The sequence below is a fragment of the Nicotiana sylvestris genome, chromosome 1 (assembly GCF_000393655.2).
Source record: "Nicotiana sylvestris chromosome 1, ASM39365v2, whole genome shotgun sequence".
NCBI classification, from domain to species: domain Eukaryota; kingdom Viridiplantae; phylum Streptophyta; class Magnoliopsida; order Solanales; family Solanaceae; genus Nicotiana; species Nicotiana sylvestris.
The window spans coordinates 69867696-69877306 of NC_091057.1; the positions used below are offsets into that span (position 1 = coordinate 69867696).

The 9611-nt window shown below is 28.0% G+C and overlaps 1 pseudogene; it reads left to right on the forward strand.

Moving 5' to 3' along the window:
- Positions 1-5797: 5797 nt before the first annotated feature.
- On the forward strand, positions 5798-9392 carry LOC104221861 (uncharacterized; annotated as a pseudogene).
- The last annotated feature ends 219 nt before the right edge of the window (positions 9393-9611 follow it).

Consider the following 9611-nt stretch of genomic DNA (forward strand, 5'->3'; position numbering starts at 1 on the left):
TTCATGATTATGACTCTTACTATTTACTTTACGACTTTTTTACATGACTCTTACTATTCATGAACGACCTTTACTGTTCATGATTATGACTCTTACTATTTACTTTACGATTATTTGTTTTCAATAGCTGTCTTCTTTTTTTGTCTTCTTGCCGATACCTTTATTCTAGTTGGACTTCTGGTACTTGGTTATCTTCTCCGTTGCATTTCGAACATATGTGGTCTGGATATTTGTGTCCCACTAGTTTGCAGTATCTTGTCAATAACTCATTTGTAGCTTCTTGTTAACTTGTTTGCTTGTGCCTGCAGCTGTAGATAAACAAACTTTGTCATGGGTTTTATGGAGTTTCCCAAGGTCTCCTTCTACCTCTGGAAGTTTAGAGTCTTCCGATCGACTTAGCTCCGCATTTTTATAGTCATGCTGCTGATTTTCTAGCTGTTGTAATCTTTTTCCCATACTCTCCATCTGTAAGGATAGAGTAGTAAGGATTGCAAATATATTTTTGGTTCTTGGTTCTCATCAGTTTGAGTACCTTTGTCTTGATAAGTAACCTGCAATAACATTTTTGTCAGTTCTTATTACTTCAATTGTAAATGTAAAATTGTGTATATTTAATACAAGTCTTCTTATTTCCTTCGTAGTTACTGAATCTTGTACTTTCCGAGTTATCCACCATTTAACTTGTGTATTATCTATTCTTACAATAAACTTGTTATAAACGATATATGGCTCAAATGCTAACAAACATTTATATAATCCAAATAGTTCTTTTCTATTTATCTCCCATTTTATTTGTGGTTCCGTGTATGATCCTGAATAATATCTACAATGATGTTCAATTTTTTCATTATCATATTTATATTTTAGAACTCCTCCGTAGTTGTGATCACTGGAATCAGTTTCTACTATGTATGTAAACTGTCTTTTTTCATCTGGAAAATATAGTTTTGGTAATTTTTTACACATATTTTTTATCTTCTGTATATGTATTTTATCTTTTTCGTCAAAATGATATTCTATATCCTTTTTTAATTTTTTCTGTAATGGTTTTAAGTTTTCTGCTAATTTAGGAATATATTCTCTTACTTGGTTAACCAATCCTAAAAATGATTGTAACTTCTTTTTTGTATCAAGTGTTTCATTTAAGTTAATTATTTTTTGTACTATATGGGTTTGCATTTTTATTCCGTTTTTGTCTATTTGTATACCTAAAAATTCTATTTGATTTTTCATTACTTCTGCTTTCTTTTTACTTAAACTTATTCCTGATATTTCTACAATGTGTATGAATTTTTCTAGTAGTTTTATATGTTCGTTCTCTGTTCTAGAATATAGCAATATATCATCTATATATATTATACAATTTTCTAATTGGTTGAAGTAATTATCCATAAAATGTTGATACCTACCTGGTGCATTTTTATATCCAAAAGGTAATACGTTCCATTCGTAAAATCCTTGTGGTACTGTGAATGCTGTTAACTTTTTAGATTCATCTTCTAGTTTTAAATGGTAAAATCCTGATTTACAGTCAAATTTACTAAAATAGTTATATCCTTGTATTTGTCTGATTTTTAGTATTTTATTTGGTATCGGATAATTATATGTTTTTGTTTTTGCATTTAAATTTCTATAATCTATAACCATACGGCTTTTTCCTCGTTTTTGTTCACTATGCTTATTTACTATAAATGCCGGGCTAGTATGTTTACTATTACTTTCTTGTATGTACTTATTGTCTAATAATTCCTTTATATGCATTTTAAATTCTGTTAAATCATTAAAGTTGTATTTTAAAGGTTTTTGTGTTACTATGCTATTTTCATCTATTAGTTCAATCTTTATTTTTGTTTTATGTTTTTCCCATCCTTGGAGTGGATTATCATTATATAGTAACTCTAATTTATCTTGCAGTAGTTTTATTTTATTTATTGAGAAAATGATTATCTCTATATTACGGTTGCTTTGTATTACATTTTCTAATTTTTGGGTAATCTTTTCACTTCCTTTAATCCAGAGTGTTGTTTTTCTTACTTTATTATTTACTCTTTTTGCTCCTAATTGTTGTTTACACGGGGTAGTAAACCACCAATGTGTTTTTGTTATTATATGTGGGTATAATTTATCGAAAAATGGCATTCCTAATAATATATCTTTATTTGTGAATTCATAACTATATATTTCTTCTATGGTTAATATTTTATCCCGTATTTGTATCTTTATATTTCTTGCTTTGTATGTTATCATACTTCCCTCGTTATTGAATCCTGTTACTACTATGGGGTTTTTTAGCTTTTCTCATTTACTTTCTGGTAAACAATTATGTCTACACATGTTAGCTTCTGCCCCTGTATCCATCATAGGTGTATAGTATCTATTATAATATCCTTCTACTATTATCTTGGCAAGTATGTATATCTTTGGCATTATATCAAAGTTCTTTTTATTATTATTTTCTTATTTTCATAACTTATCGTTAATTGTCTATCTTCTAATTTGTATGGTTTGACTTTTTTAACCATTTTATTCCTAGTGTAATGTTTTTATCGCCTTGATATATTTTAAAATTTATTAATATTGGTATTCCTCCAATAATTAATTCTTTTTCAGTTGTTTCTTCATTTTTTCTTAACGCTTTTGGTAGTTCTGAATTTTGCTGTTCTATTGTTACTATCTCTTGTTCTGGTATTAATTCCCTTATAACATAATTATCTTCCTGCCCTGTATTTATTAATATTAAATATTATCTTTGGTCCATTATTCCCGTTATATAATAATGATGTGGGTTTATTTCTTCTATTTTTTGTTCTATTAATTTTTGTGGATTTATATAATTTATTCTTCTTGATGTACTTCTTGATGTACTTATTCTTGATGACGTTTCTGGCATTTCGTTATTTGTTTGTTTCGACGTGCTTAATCTTTCTTTTACTATTTCTAAATCTTCTTCCATGTCCATTTCCGTATAACTGTAATCATTGTTGTCTATAACTGATACTATTCTTTCGAATGGATTTTCTATTTTTATTTTATTTATTTTATTTTTAGCTGTTATCTTATGTTTTGTTGTTAGGACATATAGATTTTTACATCTTGCTGTGAATATTTTACTTCCTGGTGCTAATTCTATTCCAGACATTTTCCAGTATAGCACTAATGATTTATCTATATTTTTATCATCTATTGCTACTGAATAGTTGGCACTTACTATAAATTTAAATTTTTGGTATATTAAGTTACCTCTTACGGCACTTATTATACTCTTTTCTATAGGTTGTACAATTCTATCATCTGCCAAGTATATTTCTATAGGGGTATCTATTCCTTCCCTAAAACATGCTTTTATTAGGATCTCCGTTCCTCCTAAGTGTACATATTTTATTGGATTTTTTGCTTTTATATCTTGTATTTCTTTATTTAGTAGTCTTTTATTTAAAATTGGTATTTGTGCTTTACCTTTGATGTATTTACAATCTATTATATGTTCTCTTTGGCTTACTACATAGTATTCTTCTTTTTGTCTTTTAAACCAATTCTTTATTGTTGGTACTTCTAATATTTTGTCTATACTTAGATCCAATTCTTTTCCTTTTATTTGTTCAAATATATTAGCGTCAAATATTATTTTTTGTTCTGAAGATTGTTCATCTTGGTGTTCTTCTTGTTGTATAATTTGTATATCTTTTTCAGTCATAATTTTCTTCATCTGACTCTTCTATATCCTTGTTTATTTCATTTTCAGAGAACTCGTTTTCTGATATCTCATATATGCTGTCTTCACTGCTTAATTCATAATCTACATATTCTACTTGTGTATATTTATCATTATCTATCAATATTTCGGTAATTTGTTTCTTCTTTGGGTTTTTTGGTAATTTACAATCTTTGGCTAAGTGTCCTAGCTTTCCACAATTATAGCAAGTACATTCTGTTAGTTTTTTCTTTTTCCTATATGGTTTTTTATGTTTATAATTTTTTACATAATATCTTCTTCTTGGTTTCCTATATTTATACTTTGAATATTTTGATTTAAATTTCTTTCTCTTTCCTTCTTTTTTGTAATATTTATCTGTGCAGCCAAATTGGGGTGCTATTCTACTTTTGCAGCATGCCAAATTTTTTACTAATATTTTATCCATTTTGATATTTTCTTTATACTTTTCGCATAATTCTATAAACCAGTTTTGTAGAAATTTTATTCGCGCTCCTAGAGTATCTGCTAGGTCTTCTTCATTCCAATTTTTTATTATTTTTGAGCTAAACGGTTCTGGTAATTTTGTAAAATATAATTTTCTTATTTCCTTACTTTCATCTGGACTATATGATCCTTTATAATATGCTAATTTGATGACGAAATTAGCAATATGTAATATGTGTTATATAGACGAATATACTTGTGCATTTAGAGACTATTATTATAAAGGAACATATAGTCCAGATGAAAGTAAGGAAATAAGAAAATTATATTTTACAAAATTACCAGAACCGTTTAGCTCAAAAATAATAAAAAATTGGAATGAAGCAGAACTAGCAGATACTCTAGGAGCGCGAATAAAATTTCTACAAAACTGGTTTATAGAATTATGCGAAAAGTATAAAGAAAATATCAAAATGGATAAAATATTAGTAAAAAATTTGGCATGCTGCAAAAGTAGAATAGCACCCCAATTTGGCTGCACAGATAAATATTACAAAAAAGAAGGAAAGAGAAAGAAATTTAAATCAAAATATTCAAAATATAAATATAGGAGACCAAGAGAAAGATATTATGTAAAAAATTATAAACATAAAAAACCATATAGGAAAAGGATAAAACTAACAGAATGTACTTGCTATAATTGTGGAAAGCTAGGACACTTAGCCAAAGATTGTAGATTACCAAAAACCCAAAGAAAAAATAAATTACCGAAATAATGATAGATAATGATAAATATACACAAATAGAATATGTAGATTATGAATTAAGCAGTGAAGACAGCATATATGAGATATCAGAAAACGAGTTCCCCGAAAATGAAAAAGAAATAGACAATAATATAGAAGAATCAGACGAAGAAAGTAATGACTGAAAAAGATATACAAATTATACAACAAGAAGAACACCAAGATGAACAATCTTCAGAACAAAAAATAATATTTGACGCTAATATATTTGAACAGATAAAAGGAAAAGAATTGGATCTAAGCATAGACAAAATATTAGAAGTACCAAAAATAAAGAATTGGTTTAAAAGACAGAAAGAAGAATACTATGTAGTAAGCCAGAGAGAACATATAATAGATTGTAAATACATCAAAGGTAAAGCACAAATACCAATTTTAAATAAAAAACTACTAAATAAAGAAATAAAAGATATAAAAGCAAAAAAATCCAATAAAATACGTACACTTAGGAGGAACGGAGATCCTAATAAAAGCATATTTTAGGGAAGGAATAGATACCCCTATCGAAATATACTTGGCAGATGATAGAATTGTACAACTTATAGAAAAGAGTATAATAAGTGCCGTAAGAGGTAATTTAATATACCAAAAATTTAAATTTATAGTAAGTGCCAACTATTCAGTAGCAATAGATGATAAAAATATAGATAAATCATTAGTGCTATACTAGAAAATGTCTGGAATAGAATTAGCACCAGGAAGTAAAATATTCACAGCAAGATGTAAAAATCTATATGTCCTAACAACAAAACATAAGATAACAGCTAAAAATAAAATAAATAAAATAAAAATAGAAATTCCATTCGAAAGAATAGTATCAGTTATAGACAACAATGATTACAGTTATACGGAAATGGACATGGAAGAAGATTTAGAAATAGTAAAAGAAAGATTAAGCACGTCGAAACGAACAAATAACGAAATGCCAGAAACGTCATCAAGAATAAGTACATCAAGAAGTACATCAAGAAGAATAAATTATATAAATCCATAAAAATTAATAGAACAAAAAATAGAAGAAATAAACCCACACCATTATTATATAACGGGAATAATGGACCAAAGAAAATATTTAATATTAATAAATACAGGGCAGGAAGAGAATTATGTTATAAGGGAATTAATACCAGAACAAGAGATAGTAACAATAGAACAGTAAAATTCAGAACTACCAAAAGCGTTAAGAAAAAACGAAGAAACAACTGAAAAAGAATTAATTATTGGAGGAATACCAATATTAATAAATTTTAAAATATATCAAGGCGATAAAAACATTACACTAGGAATAAAATGGTTAGAAAAAGTCAAACCATACAAATTAGAAGATAGACAATTAACGATAAGTTATGAAAATAAGAAAATAATAATAAAAAGAACTTTGATATAATGCCAAAGATATACATACTTGCCAAGATAATAGTAGAAGGATATTATAATAGATACTATACACCTATGATGGATACAGGGGCAGAAGCTAACATGTGTAGACATAATTGTTTACCAGAAAGTAAATGGGAAAAGCTAAAAAACCCCATAGTAGTAACAGGATTCAATAATGAGGGAAGTATGATAACATACAAAGCAAGAAATATAAAGATACAAATATGGGATAAAATATTAACCATAGAAGAAATATATAGTTATGAATTCACAAATAAAGATATATTATTAGGAATGCCATTTTTAGATAAATTATACCCACATATAATAACAAAAACACATTGGTGGTTTACTACCCCGTGTAAACAAAAATTAGGAGCAAAAAGAATAAATAATAAAGTAAGAAAAATAACACCCTGGATTAAAGGAAGTGAAAAGATTACCCAAAAATTAGAAAATGCAATACGAAGCAACCATAATATAGAGATAATCATTTTCTCAATAAATAAAATAAAACTACTGCAAGATAAATTAGAATTACTATATAATGATAATCCACTCCAAAGATGGGAAAAACATAAAACAAAAATAAAGATTGAACTAATAGATGAAAATAACATAGTAACACAAAAACCTTTAAAATACAACTTTAATGATTTAACAGATTTTAAAATGCATATAAAGGAATTATTAGACAATAAGTACATACAAGAAAGTAATAGTAAACATACTAGCCCGACATTTATAGTAAATAAGCATAGTGAACAAAAACGAGGAAAAAGCCGTATGGTTATAGATTATAGAAATTTAAATGCAAAAACAAAAACATATAATTATCCGATACCAAATAAAATACTAAAAATCAGACAAATACAAGGATATAACTATTTCAGTAAGTTTGATTGTAAATCAGGATTTTACCATTTAAAACTAGAAGACGAATCTAAGAAGTTAACAGCATTCACAGTACCACAAGGATTTTATGAATGGAATGTATTACCATTTGGATATAAAAATGCACCGGGTAGATATCAACATTTTATGGATAACTACTTCAACCAATCAGAAAATTGTATAATATATATAGATGATATACTGTTATATTCTAGAACAGAGAACGAACATATAAAACTACTAGAAAAATTCATACACATTGTAGAAATATCAGGAATAAGTTTAAGTAAAAAGAAAGCAGAAGTAATGAAAAATCAAATAGAATTTTTAGGTATACAAATAGACAAAAACGGAATAAAAATGCAAACCCATATAGTACAAAAAATAATTAACTTAAATGAAACACTTGATACAAAAAAGAAGTTACAATCATTTTTAGGATTGGTTAACCAAGTAAGAGAATATATTCCTAAATTAGCAGAAAACTTAAAACCATTACAGAAAAAATTAAAAAAGGATATAGAATATCATTTTGACGAAAAAGATAAAATACATATACAGAAGATAAAAAATATGTGTAAAAAATTAACAAAACTATATTTTCCAGATGAAAAAAGACAGTTTACATACATAGTAGAAACTGATTCCAGTGATCACAGCTACGGAGGAGTTCTAAAATATAAATATGATAATGAAAAAATTGAACATCATTGTAGATATTATTCAGGATCATACACGGAACCACAAATAAAATAGAAAAGAACTATTTGGATTATATAAATGTTTGTTAGCATTTAAGCCATATATCGTTTATAACAAGTTTATTGTAAGAACAGATAATACACAAGTGAAATGGTGGATAACTCGGAAAGTACAAGATTCAGTAACTACGAAGGAAATAAGAAGACTTGTATTAAATATACACAATTTTACATTTACAATTGAAGTAATAAGAACTGACAAAAATATTATTGCAGATTACTTATCAAGACAAAGGTACTCAAACTGATGAGAACCAAGAACCAAAAGATATATTTGCAATCCTTACTACTCTATCCTTACAGATGGAGAGTATGGGAAAAAGATTACAACAGCTAGAAAGTCAGCAGCATGACTATAAAAATGCGGAGCTAAGTCGATAGGAAGACTCTAAACTTTCAGAGGTAGAAGGAGACGTTGGGAAACTCCATAAAATCCATGACAAAGTTTGTTTACCTACAGCTGCAGGCACAAGCAAAAAAGTTAACAAGAAGCTACATACCAATGTAAATCTAAACAACGTATTTGATAAGCCATTTACATCAAAAAAGCCAAAAGAAGCAATAGTTATAAACCCACAAACTTCAACCTATGCTAATAGCCTACACCACAACAAAAAGGTATATAACCATATTACACAAACATATATTGAGAATATATATAAAATCCAGACATTTCTGAACCTAAACCCTAGGTCAACTACCACAACAGATCCAACACAGGATTATGTAACACAAAAACTACAGGGATATAATAGGCTAATAGCCCAACCAAAAACAAAAGCCAACCTAGTAAAGACATGTTACAACTACGGACTACTTAGCACTGTATATACCCACGATGGAGAAGAAATAATTGGAATACCAGAGCTATACAAAGCATTTGTCACCTTCAAAAGAATTACAAAAGGCAACTTATTCTTCATCAAATTCTATACAGCACCAGCTGAAATACTATATGATGAAATAAAACCCATTATACAGGTGATAAAAATAGGACTAACACGAGATATGATAATACCGGAATAAATAGAGCAACAACCGGAGATACAAAAAATGGAGATACCAAGTTTCTATGCCAACAAAAGAATAATTGGTATAGCAACTATTATTCAAGAACTAGCTAACAATTATCTACAAGGAAATGCTATCTGGAGCTATTATTCGAGAGACCAGTTAATGATATATGTCAATTCAAAAGAACTACGACAAGGAGATATAGATGAAGTCCAAAAATGGATTTTATCATTGCTAAAACCAGAAGCACAACCAACTACAAGAGCCTTGAAGAAGGAATTTATTTCTAATGAGTTATTGACAAGATATTGCAAACTAGTGGGACACAAATATCCAGACCACATATGTTCGAAATGCAACGGAGAAGATAACCAAGTACCAGAAGTCCAACTAGAATAAAGGTATCGGCAAGAAGACAAAAGAAGAAGACAACTATTGAAAAAAAAAGTCGTAAAGTAAATAGTAAGAGTCATAATCATGAACAGTAAAGGTCGTTCATGAATAGTAAGAGTCATGTAAAAAAGTCGTAAAGTAAATAGTAAGAGTCATAATCATGAACAGTAAAGGTCGTTCATGAATAGTAAGAGTCATGTAAAAAAGTCGTAAAGTAAATAGTAC